The sequence below is a fragment of the Balaenoptera borealis genome (genome assembly GCF_965194805.1).
Source record: "Balaenoptera borealis genome assembly, chromosome: 1".
Classification (NCBI taxonomy): domain Eukaryota; kingdom Metazoa; phylum Chordata; class Mammalia; order Artiodactyla; family Balaenopteridae; genus Balaenoptera; species Balaenoptera borealis.
This window is the reverse complement of record NC_138860.1, coordinates 135,183,025-135,196,923: the sequence shown is the minus strand read 5'-3', so window position 1 is coordinate 135,196,923 and position 13,899 is coordinate 135,183,025. Positions and strand designations below refer to the sequence as shown.

At 35.6% G+C, this 13,899-nt stretch overlaps 1 long non-coding RNA gene across 1 annotated transcript in view; it reads left to right on the top strand.

Annotated features, from left to right (window-relative positions):
- The window catches only part of LOC309613441, a 360,537-nt gene that overhangs the window by 6,637 nt on the left and 340,001 nt on the right, over positions 1-13,899 (top strand). The gene's annotated exons all lie outside the window — the stretch shown is intronic.

Here is a 13,899-nt window from a genome sequence, read left to right as displayed (position 1 = left end):
AGCATATATTGAACTCCAACAAAGTAGAAGTTACTTAGGCAAAGTGATAGAATATCTTTCTCTAGGAGATTGAAACCTACTTCAGAAATGGTCATGCAATTAAGCAATTAAAATGCAAGAATTTAAGGTTGATAATCGAGATGTGTTCAAAGTGCCTTGGATCATAGAAGGAAGAAGGACCCAAACCTGTTCAGGGGAGACAGGGAAGGCTTCTTAGCCAAGACTTAATGGAAACTATAAGGAAAAGCAGGAATTTGCAATTGAGCTGGTTAACAATAGCCATAATAAAAATAGCAGTGATGATTCTGAGACACCTCATTCATGTATGGGAGAACACAGTAAAAAGGTGATGGTGAATCCTTTTCTACATTTCTTCCTGTGGTTTACGTGAATGCTTTCACATATTTGCATATTAACTGTTTAGTGGACTGTCCTTGCAATTCTCTTTTTAGCAGCACGTAAGTGTACTGATTAAGGCTTGATGGCTCCTAAACCACAACAGATTTTAGAAGTCTTCAGAGATAAGGAATTGAACATTTCCTTAAAAACTAATATCAATATCTAATAGCTTTCAAGGGGAAATTCTGCATTTTAGAATTTAAGCTAATCTCTGTGAAAATTGTATCTTAAGTATCGTGTGTGTGAATGCGCATGTGTGTATATAAAATTGAAATTCAGATTAAAAATTCTTGGATGTATATGGGGTATACTAGCTAAGCAGAATTTTCTATTTAATCAGAATACTATTGGTTTCAATATTATTGTTGAACATCTTTCCAAAATAAACCACTTTCCTTTGATGTCTTGTTAATGCTTAAAAATGTATATTAAAATTATATGGAAAAATTTTTAAGTAATTTTCAATTTTGTTTTGGTTAGGGTTTTACTATACTTGAATGTTACAGTGTTTAGTTCCCCTCCCTGGGTTTTTTCTCTTTGAATAATTCTAATTTGTGTTTGTGTGTGTGTGTGTGTGTATGTGTTTGTTTAGTGCATGAAAATAGGCAATACAGTTTTATAAATTATATTCTGCCATTAATGCAGAACTTTAGTTTTTTCCTTACAGCCATTCACATGAAGTAGTTTTCTCTTACGTCTTCTTTTATTCTATCTACTTTTTTCCCCTTCATCCTTTGTCTCATCTGATGGAGAGGTAGCAGTAAGGAAGGAGGCTACAGGGAACTCTAGTCTTCATATCATATGTCATTTTATAGACTTCTACTTTTCTTTGAACTTTAGTGCTAATTCTTTATTCTCTTTTAACTCTGCTTAGTCAGGGCTTTTAATATCCTGTAGGGAGTAAAAATTAATAATGAATTTTAGTCAGTGTATGTGGAAAATGCTAATGTAATATACAACCATCAAATATCTGGGTTCCCCTTTGTTTAATGGAATTTTTGTGTTTTTCAATTAAAAGTGATTCACTAATAATCAATTGGTCTTTAGCTGTACAATTATACATGTTTAAGGTATGAATGTATGTATGTATGTATGAATTCCCAAATCAGAAAAAATCCTTTGGTGGACTGCTCCATAACTATATTATGTACATGGGAAATCTGGTAAACTCAGGGTATGACAAAAACATTGGTAGAAGGCAATTTATAGAGGAGGGGCAGTTTGTGAATTTTTTGGTCATTAAAGACTGCATGAAGACTATAAATGACTCTGCCTTGAAGGAACTTCATAGAACAAGGAACATTATCTCCTAGTGTAGTGGACATTTATTGATTGATTACATAAGATCTCTTCCCCTTACCCACCTTCCTTATAATACCCAGATTTTTCTTAGGCCATCCACCCCTTTGGTACAGGGCCCATAAGTTCAGAGAGATAGACTACTGCCAGCTCAGGGGATCCCTAAATTGCCTTAAACTAATAAGAACATTCAGTTCTCCTGGATGCAGTTAGTGTTGGTTGGATTTAAGCCAATGAGTATGTTGAATTTGCCATGTTCTACAAAAATTCTTCCAGCTCCTATAGGAGGGTTTTGAAGTCAGGTAGGTACACAGCTGAAGATGGCTAGCAACTACAAAACATCTGGCAGATACCATAAGGAAGGGGGGAAAATCCCCAAATATAATTTTACAAAGTTGGATCATGAAAATCAGGAAGTTGTGCTAGAATTATAGTAATAACTGTTTAGAAAGTCATCTTGCATTTTCAACTATAGCAATAATCATTAGTGGCATGTTCAAGGGGTTTAATTTATGAGCGTCAAAGATCTACACATTAAAAATAGCCCTTCCTTTAAACTTAATTTTTCTCTGTTCAGATCATTGAATTAAAGGACTGTTATTTCCTCAGAGTACCTATATTTGGGGACTAATTTAGGAATTCAACCCAAATAAAAAATTATTCTAGGGGAAAAATTAATTCCTGGTTCTAACTGAAAGTGAATCATAAATGAATTTTTAAAATACAATCCACTCATAAGTTTAGAATTTATCGTATCTATGAGAGGTTTGGTAGTGTATTAGAAAGAACTGGGAGATTGGGATTGACATATATACACTACATGTATAAAATAGATAAGTAATGAGAACCTACTGAATAGCACAGGGAACTCTACTTGGTGCTCTGTGGTGACCTAAATGGGAAGGAAATCCAAAAAAGAGGGGATATATGTATATATATAGCTGATTCACTTCTCTGTACAGCAGAAACTAACACAGTATTGTAAAGCAACTATACCCCAATTAAAAAAAAAAAAAGAACTCTGCTCTAGGAAGGAGTCAAAGAATATTGATTCTAATGTAGCTCTACCATTAATTAGCTATGTAACTTCCCCAAGTCACCTCCCTGGTTCTTTATTTTCTTGTCTGTAAAATAGAGAAGTTGAAGTAGATTTCTTAGATTCATTCAGTTCCAGCAAACTTATAATAAATTTATCAAACGCCAGAACACACATTTATTTAACAGTGATTTTAATACGGAGTTTTAAAAATGGGTTTTGAAAAACATTTTTGTGGGTTTAATATTGTTCTTCTGGATCATTAAATATTATTCATAAAAGTAATTTTACCTTAGGGCATTTAATTTAATACATTAGTTAAGATCATTCTAATAATGGTAGCAAGATGATAACTAAATAAGATAGTGTATTAGAGATAATTTCAAATGCATTTTTTACTGATTCTAAATGATTTTAAATTAGTTCATTTATTTTTCAACTATTCTACTGATGTATTGATTTAAGAGGACTTTTGTTATTTCCCCAAATAGTTTTATTGCTTTATAATTTTAATTTGATAATTAATTTGCTAATTTGCTAATTTGATAGCATTTGTTAGAAATTTTAAACCAAATAATTAATATTTATGTATATATTAGCATATTATATATGTATTATATAATTAATATGTATATAATAATGTATATAATAATATGTATTATATGTATATGTGTATATAATATGTATATATACATATATAATGTGTATATAATAATATACATATACATATAATAATATGTATGTGGACTGCATAGGAAAGTCATGAAACCTAACTTTGGGTCCTGTGTGAGAAGGAAACACCTGAGCTAATCTTGACAAATAAATTGGAATTAGCCAGGTGAAGAAAGGAATGAAGGAAGTCTCATGAGAAGGAGTGCTTATACAGAGTCGTGGAGGTTTGTTAGTATGGAATATTTGGGGAATTGCAAATAATTTTTATATGACTAGGGTATATAGTACAAGGAAATGAAGAGTGAGATGAAGCTGGAGAGGTAAGCAGTCCTCATGATGGGTCAAGATCATGAGCATGCTTATATGCTGTGTGAGGATTTCATATTATACCACTCCCCAATCTATTCCTGATTAACCTTGCTTCTGACTTTTGAAGTCATTTTCCTGTAGACAGTCACACTGCATTTGGAATCTTTATATTTAGTTTTGTCTTCCTATAGGTTATCATTTATAAAGCACCCACTTACTTTTCCACCATATAGTTTTTATCTCGCCTTGTATTGTAACTATCTTATGTATTATATCTACACAGATTTTAAAACTCAGTGTTATAATTCTTGCTTTCAAATATCAAATATATTTTAAAGAACTACAGGGGATAAGAATAGTCTATTATGTTTACCCATATATTTACCATTTCTGTTGCTCTTTCTTCATTCTCAATGCTGCAGGCATCTTTTGGGTATTATTTCTCTTCTGTCTGAAGAAGTTCCTTTAACAATTCTTTTGGAACAGATCTGCTGGCAAGAAATTCTCTTAGTTTATTTACCTTGATCTGAGACTATGTCTCTTTTACGTTCATTCCTAAAAGATATTTTCTCTGGATATGGAATTCTGGGTTAAAAATTATTTTCTTTCAGCATTTTTTAAATGTTCCATTTCCTTCTGGCCTCCATGAGACAGCTGTTAATTTGAATAAATGTTTCCTTATCCGTAATGCATTATTTCTCTCTGGCTGCTTTCATGATATTTTCTTTGTCTGTAGTTTTCAGCAGTTTGATTATGATGAGTCTGGGCATGGATTTTTTTGTGTTTATTCTGTTTGGGTTTACTGAGTTTCTTGAACTTTCAGGTTTGTGCATTTCCCTGCACATTTGGGTAGTTTTCAACCATTATTTCTTCAAAAAAAAATATAAATATATATATGTTTTATTAATGTACTCTTTCTCCACTCTGGGACTCAGATGACACAAATATCAGACCTTTTATTATTGTACCACAGTTTCCTGAGGTTCCATTTAATTTTTTCAATCGTTTTTCTGTTTTTCAGATTACATAGTTTCTATTGCTCTATCTTCAAATTCACTAATCTTTTTCCTTTGTCATCTCCATGGATCCCATTCAGTAAGTTTTTAAGTTTGTTATTGTATTTTTAGTTCTAAAATTACTATTTGGTGATTCTTTATAATTGCTGTTTTATTTCAAGATTTTCTACCATTCCATTTATTTCAAGGTATTTGACCTTGTTGGAATGTTTTTATAAAAATTGTTTTAAATCTTTGTCAGATAATTACAGAATCTGCCATTACAGCATTGGCATTTATTGATTTTCTTTCCCTGTGAGAGATTTCTTGGTAACCCCAAGTAATTTGGGGTTATATCTAGGACATTTTGAATATTATGTTATGAGACTCTGGGTCTTGTTTAAATCCTATGAAAAATATTGATATTTTTGTTTTAGCTGGCAGTTGGCCAAGTTGGGTTCAGACCACAAATTATAACCAGCTTTCTGCAGAATGTGGTTTCAAGGTCAGTTCTGTTTTCAAAGTTTTTATAGTGCAAAGGGTCCTTTTTGTGTGTGTACCACTCACAGTGGCCAGTATGGGATCTGGGCAGTGGTCTAAATCCTGGTTCACCTCTCAGAGTTGTTGGTGTGCTGTTTAAGGTGAAATACGCACATGTGTAGCTAGGGTTGAGCACTGTAGTTCATAAAGAATTTGTGGTGTCACTTTCCCACAATCCTTAGTCTGCAGTATTTCCTGTACTTACCTGTTTCTTGGGGCTCCCCTTTTTGGTCCTCTGGCCAGAAATATGTCTTTATTTACTCCACTCTCATACTTCCTATGACTCTATCATAGGAAGGAATTCTAAATATGACATTTGATGCAAAGTAGCAAGAAGACAAAGGTGGGTGGGTGGGCAGGAGTTGCCTTACCCTCTTTGGACCACAGCTCATCTACAGGAGATGAAAGTTCCCCTCACTTAGCGTTTTAGGCTCCCATACCTCTCATTGCCACCTTTGCCGTGGTCACTGAGCCACCATTGGCTTGCTTGGATCTGGGGCATGAGAGAATGGAGAAAAAGGAAGAAAAATAGAGCTGTTGCTCTCTCTTTGAGTGTTAGGGGACGCCTTTCTCATTTCTTGAGCCAGAACTGCAGGAATTCTCTTGGCATTCGCTGTTCTTGACCAAATTCCATCTCTGAATTTCAGGCTGAATTGAGTCCAGACACGGGATACCAGAGTAAAATAAAAGTTAAAACTCACTGTCAGTTTAGTGGCACTCTGATTTCTGTTTTTTCTTTCCCAGTCTGCTTGCTACAATTTAATTCTTAGAATCCTCAACTAGCTGCCCTATGCATTCTGTTCAGGTTTTATAGCTGTATTTGGTACAGTAGTGAATTATTAATAAATAATTGGTTAATTATGGATGAGAGGTTATCATAACTTCTCAATTTAGGAATTTTTCAATGAAATACTTTTTAGAAATAATCTGTTTTCTTTTATTAGGGGAAATTTAATTCCTCTCTTGTAAAAATCTTCTTTTAGATATTAAACTAAATTGTCTTTTGTTATCCTGAAAGAAATAATGTTCTTCACATTATTGTTTACTCCACAAAGTATTTGCTACAGGTTTAGTATGTTACTGATTTTCAAAAAATTATGTTTTATGTGTCTCTTCAGTCTGATTACTATTTCTAAGTGCACAGTGTTTGTAGATCTTAATGTGTTCTAATAATTCAAAATGAAACAAAGGCCTAAGTGTTTCTGAAGAAACAGTCAAAATGTTAAACTATGTAAAACCAACCACCATAGTACAAAATATCCCATCAATCAAATCGTCTCAACCATTTCAATAGCATTTGTTCTTTGAAAACTTAAGATGCAATAAATGAAATTTTGTGTTACTATACTTGATTTCCTTTTCATTAAAATATTAGGTTCATTATTATAACTTAAAAAATAAATTTAAAATGAAATTCTTGTATAAGTGGTCATAGGAGTAAAGATCATTCTTTAATCTTTTATTAAATGAAAGGATTTATAATTAGAAAACCACTTCTCAGGACACATATTAACTACTGAGTATAGAGGAGGAAAAAGTGTTTACTTGTATCAAAATTACTAGAACTCTAATTTATTTCTGGGTTGTCCCTTTATAAAACATATGTAAGTTGCAATTACAAGCAATTGCAAGGGGATTGTATTGTAGTTGGTACTTTAAAGCTCGTGGACATTTAATATTGTTCTATCTCAACTGCATATCAGAGACTTTAGTCTTACTGGAATTTAGTCATTACAAGGAATTCTAAATATAGGAAACATGGTGTCATGAACACTGTAAAATGAACTACAGGACTCTGAGAATCAGGCTAGGGCAGGAATGAGTCTAGTTTATCTGCCTTCTCTTTTTTTTTTTTTAATTAATTAATTAATTTTTAAAAATTTTTGGCTGTGTTTGGTTTTTGTTTCTGTGCGAGGGCTTTCTCTAGTTCCGGCAAGCGGGGGCCACTCTTCATCGCGGTGCGCGGGCCTCTCACTATCGCGGCCTCTCGTTGCGGAGCACAGCCTCCAGACGCGCAGGCTCAGTAATTGTGGCTCACGGGCCTAGTCGCTCCGCGGCATGTGGGATCTTCCCAGACCAGGGCTTGAACCCGTGTCCCCTGCATTGGTAGGCAGATTCTCAACCACTGCACCACCACGGAGGCCCTATCTGCCTTCTCTTGTCATCATCATGAGACTATAATTAGGTTGGATGCCTACTTCCTCAAATCCTAAGCTTCTAATAGGCATTCATTTCCTAGGGACCATGATGCTTTCAATCATAGCCTTAATGTTAATATTAATTCTCTCTAAGATTCTCCAGAAGTACCTATCAAGAAATGACAAACTTTTTTTTAGACTACATATTCTTGACTCTTTGGTAAGTAATCATTCCTATGTAAGCTTTCATACATTGCTTAAGTAAATATTTATTGACTGCCTACTGTGTTCTGGGACTTTGCTAGATATGCTATATTAGTCAGTAAAACATAGTTTCAGTCACACTTATTTGAAATCTAGCAGGAAATAAAGTTTAACTGGTGTTGTGGCAGAAGCATAAGATATTATAGGAGTACATAAGAGGAACATCAAACTCAAAGAAGGCTTAGGATAACACTCAAGGCCAAGAACAAATCAGCCAAGTGAAGAGATGATTGAAGCTGTCTTTGATTTTTGAGTAACTTTGCACAAGGAGATCTCCTGACACCTGTAGCCTGTAAATAGTGATGCTTTATTATTCCAATTCAATATTATTTTGTATCTCCTAAAGAATCAGTACCTAGAAAAGTTTATATACTTTTTCTCTACTCTAAATGATGCCATGAACCTAATTAATATATAATCCTGATCAGACACAAATGAATAAAACAATGTTTGATCATAAAGAAGTGTTATCATGCATAATTACCAGTTACTAATAAATAATTCTATATGGGTAAAGCATCATAAACCAAGCATTCTATAATGATTCTTGATGAAATCTGTCAGCAGCTTTCCTTTACTGTTTTCTCACCTGACAGTGGATTCATGTATCTATTTGCTTGTCTTGCAGTTTTGTTTCCAGAGGCCTTCCATTCTTTCTTATCCCTTATGATAAGGGATAAGAAATGTCCTTTGTGAAATGTCTATCCCATTTTTGTTAGATTCATTACCTAGTTTATCCTCAGTTTTCCAGAAAAATCAGCATGGCTTTAAAGTATAGTATATGTTAATTTAATGTCTCTGCTACCTTGTTCTCAGATGTCTTTTGCTTTTTTTTCTCCTCTTATCACTGGAAGTTTCATTTCTGAGTTTATTCCTTCAAGTTAGTGTTTTAATATTTTCCTACAGCATAGTGAGATAAAAACAAATAATCTTGTTTGGCTGGACAAGATGGATGATTGAATAAAATTAAAGGAGAATAGACTGTAGAATCCAAAGCCTTCAGGAGAGAAAGAGCATGACTTAAAGGTTATGGTGGCAATGAGTATTTCTATCTTTATGGACAAGAGGGCTTTGAGAGGTCAAGATAATTTATTTCCAGGTTATTTTCAAGTGAACTCCACACCTCTGGGAGAGTGACAGCACATGGGGACTTAGATACTCTGATGGAGAACCTGGGTATTACAACATGTACAAGTAGATGGGCTTCTACTAAGTGAAGTGCGTAGAGAAGAATAATTGAAGTTGCTTAGGTTGTGCTTGAATGGCCACAGTCTTGAGGATGTGATGAGCTTGAGTGTTGGGATATGCTTATTGGATTGCACATTCAATGAAGGAGTTGGCTGACATATTGTGGCTCTTCAGTAAATGTTGTGGACTGAGTCAAGGAACATGGCATGCTGCAATACCAAGCTTTGTCTCTTTAGAGAGAGCTAGGTTTACTCTTATGTGAAATAAAATAAAAGTTGTACCTGTGGAGGTTCTTTATGTGTATTTGTGGTTAGGTGGGTGGTTTGGGGCAGTGTTGGAGAGAGAAATACACTTGGATAGCACTTGGTCCCTATGAGCATGGCCAGTTTTACAGAAACTGAGATTTGTCTACTCTGAAATCAAGGAGCCTACAGGAGTCACAGAGCTGAATTTATGTTGTTTTTATTACTATGATACCATCTATTAATATAAAGCAAAAAGTAAGAATACCCTATGATTAATAGTCTAAAACAAAAAATGAGATGACTAGCTTTTCACTTAAAGCAATTTCTAGTCTGTTATGCAATTACTCAGTTGCTTAGTTTCAAGACTTTATTATCTCCTTAAATCATAATTAGTATAGAAAATTTGATATATTTCTGCTTCCTAATCACTGCTTATCCAAGCACTCACAATCTTTTATAATCCAATTTTGTACTACTATCATATTTGTTCTATAAATGGGAAGTATTAGATTTTCTGTTTTGGTGAGAGTATCTTATTATGGTAGTTGAATAATGCAACATTGAGTTAAGCCAAAGAATTAGAATCTTAATATATATCAATATTAAGAAATATACACATTTTTGAAAATCTTAATGACAGAAAAATTAAAGAATAAAAAATGATCTTAACATTTATAAATTCAATATCCTAGAGCATATTTTATATTTGAAACTTTTCATTACAAGGGTTTTAGGAGCATTTTCTATCTTGATCATATGAAATATAGCAAGGATAACCCAGAGATTTACAACTTCCCAGTACATTGCTCTCACTTAGTTCAGTTTAAAAGACAGATGCATAGCTCTAAGAAAAGAATGCTAAGATCTGGTACGTGTCTTCAAAGAGTTTACACTTTAACTGCGAAAATGGATAATTTCAATACAATGCTGTGATAGGTGCTTTAATAAGGGCATGCACAGTGTGCTGTAGGTGCACGTAAGAGAGACTTAAACTTATCTGGAATATGCTGTCTTCTCTAGGAAGCTTCCTGCCTTTTGAAAGAGAGCACAGTTTTGGGGAGTCTTGTATATGTACTCTGTAGAAGCTGCAATAATAGTAAGAGATGACTGGTGTACTCTGGGATAAGAGTGCCTATACTGGAAGGCTGGGTGACTTGGAAAGCACTGGCAGATGCCTTCACGCCAGAGAAGTAACTCAAAGATAGGGCACTGTGATTACAATTGAGGGACTGCAGTGCTAACAACCTAGTGATTTAGCATCTCTGGAATGTTCCTGTTGAGGTAGGATCCCTTGTGGGGTTAGTGGACTATGTGTCACTGTCTCCTCTTCACCTTTCCTCCCACCACACCAGTCACCAAAAGACAGGGGAAAGCAAATCTGGGACAATGAACTGGGAGTAAAACCCTAAAAAAGAGTAGAGATGATATATGAATCAACTAAGTGTTGCTTAAGCTGCGAGATGCTTGTAATTCATTTTACCTCTGCCTGTTGTAGAGGAACTCCCTAGATACAGGGAAAAGAGGTTTGGAGAAAATGAGGAGCTCCTGCCAGAGCAGCAAAGGAAAAAGACCTGTTGATGTTGGGTCCTCTAACCTGCAAAGTTTACCTCACTGGGTGTCTGGAGATGGCATTGAAAAGTGGCCAGCATGGTGTGCTCACAGTTGGCCTGGAATTCTAGGCAGGGTGGACTTGTGTGTTTGGAAGGTTGTACCGTGGCCCAGCTCTAATCAGGTGTTAGGTAAAGTTGGAAAGAGGGACGTGGGCTTCTTAGGGCCAGAGTGGAGACATTTGTTTCCATTTCTTTCTTTCATGAGGCTTTATCTCTTGCAGGGATTTTTCCTGAAACCAGGAGGTTTTGATTCCCTATAAACAAAACTAACTTCCTGGAAATGCTATTGTGCATCCTGAAAAATGTGATTCTGAAAGTATTGGCCAGTTGTTGCTGGTGGTGAGAGATGGCATTGTGGAATATCCTAGATGTAAAACGTTCAATCAGGTTATTGGAGAGGTTAACAAATTACATGGGGGCACACACTTAGTTTGATTTGGTGCTAACAGGAAGGTGAAACTTCACTTTGATATATACCTTAAAACCTTTTCTACTTTTGTACCTTTAACTTGAGTGAAAATTTTTGTAACTATAAATAAGCACATGATAAAATAAACCACACAAGAAGGACAGAATATTTCTAGGGTGAGGGAGATTGCTGATGAGTTAGAGAAAGTTTCTTAAAGAAAGTGAGTTCTTTCTTGAAGGAGGTCATAGAAGCAGATTGGTATTTGTGTTATAATTTGCACTGAACCTTGCATTTAACCTTATCAAAGGCTTTTCACATTTATCATCCTATATTGTCTAGACAAAAATTCTGTAGCAGTTATCATACCAATTGGACTAATAAAGAAACTAAGCCATAAAGAAGTCAAGTATTACCTAAGGATACATTTTGTTTACTGAATATCTGAGACTTGCACTCAAACTTCCTGTGTTCTGATCTGTGTTGTTTCCATAGGATATAGTCTCTTTCCTATTTGTTAAGCTGTTAAAAGTAGAGTGGTTATTAAACAAAAACTGATTATGACATTTCTGAATTAGTCTTAGAAGTTATCATCAAAGATCAGGTCAACTTGGGCAGATAAAATACACTAATGTAATAGTAACCTTTCAAAGTTCTGCTCATGAGACTTCATACAGACAATTTTTTCTTTTGATTAGCAGTCTAAGTGATGTGTCAAGGTTTGGGCCCCTACTCCTTTTGTCGTGCTGGGCCTGGAAATGGAACTGGGTGTGATGTTCTCATCCTGGATCTCATTACTGAGGCCAGGAAATGTTAGAGAGGCATTGGGCTGTTGGCATTAGCTCTAGGCTGCTTTCTCAAAATGGAGGGAGCTTGGCTCACCACTAATTCTTCCTCGTGTGGTCATTGCCTTTAACAAGCTACTACTCAAGAGCTAATTAAGAATGGCTTGTGTGCCCAGCAGCCCAGCAGAGTACTGTCACATTTCACACATTATCATCATTCTGATTGTTTTGTTTGTAGGATTTCAAACTCTGAAATCTCTCTTTGATCACAGCCTCCTCTTCCCCCTTCCCCTACCTTCCAGTATTGTTGCTTCTCCTGGGCTTGTACTTCATCTATGTCTTTTAACCTTGCTCTAGATATTTTAATTGTTAGATAACAGGGCTCCTGATTTTGGAAAATAAAGGCAAAAGATACAATTTTAGCTCTCAAGGAGCTCACAGTCTAGTAGGATAGGCAAAAAAGGAGTCAGATAATGACAATACCATGTGGCAAATTTTGTCAGAGATTTATATTACTTTTCTATTGCTATGTAGCAAATTATCCCAGACCTTAATGGCTTAAAGCAACTATCTGGAAATTTCTGTGGGTCAGGAGCTAGCTTAATGGGTCCTCTGACTCAGGGTCCCTAACAAGGCTGGAACAAGGTTGGGCTGTAGTCATCATAAGGTTTGTCAGGAGTGGGTCTGCTTCCAGGCACACTCATGTGGTTGTTGGCAGGATTCAGTTTCTGGTGAGTTGTTGGACTGAGGGCCTCAGTTCTTTGCTGCTATTACCAGGAGGCCACCTTTGCTTTCTCACCAGGAGTGCCTCTCTATAAGACAGCCCATAGTACACCAGCTAACTTCATCAGAGTAAGCAAGTGAGAGGACAAGAGAGGGAGTGCAAGCAAGATAGGAGTCATAGTTTTCATAATTTAATCTTGGAAGTCACATTCATCACTTTTGCCCTGTTCTGTTTGTTAGAAGCAAGTCACTAGGTTGAGCCCATACTCAAGGGAAAGAGATTACCCAAAGGCAGGAGGTGGGGATCATTGGGGACCATTTTAGAAACTACCTGCAACACCCAGAATAAAATATCTGTCAAAAAGTCCATGAACTTTTCCTTGTAGAAGATAAGAATATATTTTTCAGGCCAGAAAGTGGCTTCAAATTAATTATTGAATTGACAAGTTATCTCACATCTCTTTAGATTCAGAGTGTACTAGATTGGATGCGGCTCAAAGGGCTAAAAAAACTGAAGCATGTTGAGGTGACAAGGATTTATCATTTATTGAAAGGCTATGTGCAAAAAATTGTGTTGTGTGCCTTCATACTTTCATTTAATCTTCAAAAAAATGTTGCATGAAGCAGAGAGTTAGCCTAGGGGGTAGAGCTGCTGTTTGGGTTGTGCCCTGCATAAGTCCCAGGTCATTACCAACAGTGTGCACAGCATGTGTTGGAGTGTGCATCTAGTGGCCATGTTTAGTAGTTACATCCTTGTGTCTGAAGTCAGCACTTCCTTACTAGTGTTGTTACTTTGTCAAGTTAATTAAGGTCTCTAAATCTTAGTTTCCTCATCTCCAAGATAAGGAGTTATTAAGTTACTCTCAAGATTGCTCTGAGGATTAAATGAGATCATCATCAACATCATCATCACTTACTTAACACTTACTAGGATTCAAGCACTCCTCTTAGTGTTTTGAATATACTGACTTTCACAGTAACTCCATAAAGAAGGTATCTTTATGGTCTCATTTTTACGGATGAGGAAGCTAAGTCATGGAGAGGTTAAGTAATTTGCCTAAGGTCACAGAGCTAGGAAATGGTCCAGCTCCATAGTCTGTGCTTTTGATTCCTGCACTGTATGCTTCTCAGTGTGGAGTTAAGACTGTAGCACAGTGGCCAGCACTTAGCACATACTCAATATTAGCTCTTATTTTACCTCCATTTTGCTAATGGGAAATCAAAGACTCATAAGTGGTTAATAACTTACCTAAAGAGTAACCCAACTCTTAAATGGGAGACCCATGATTT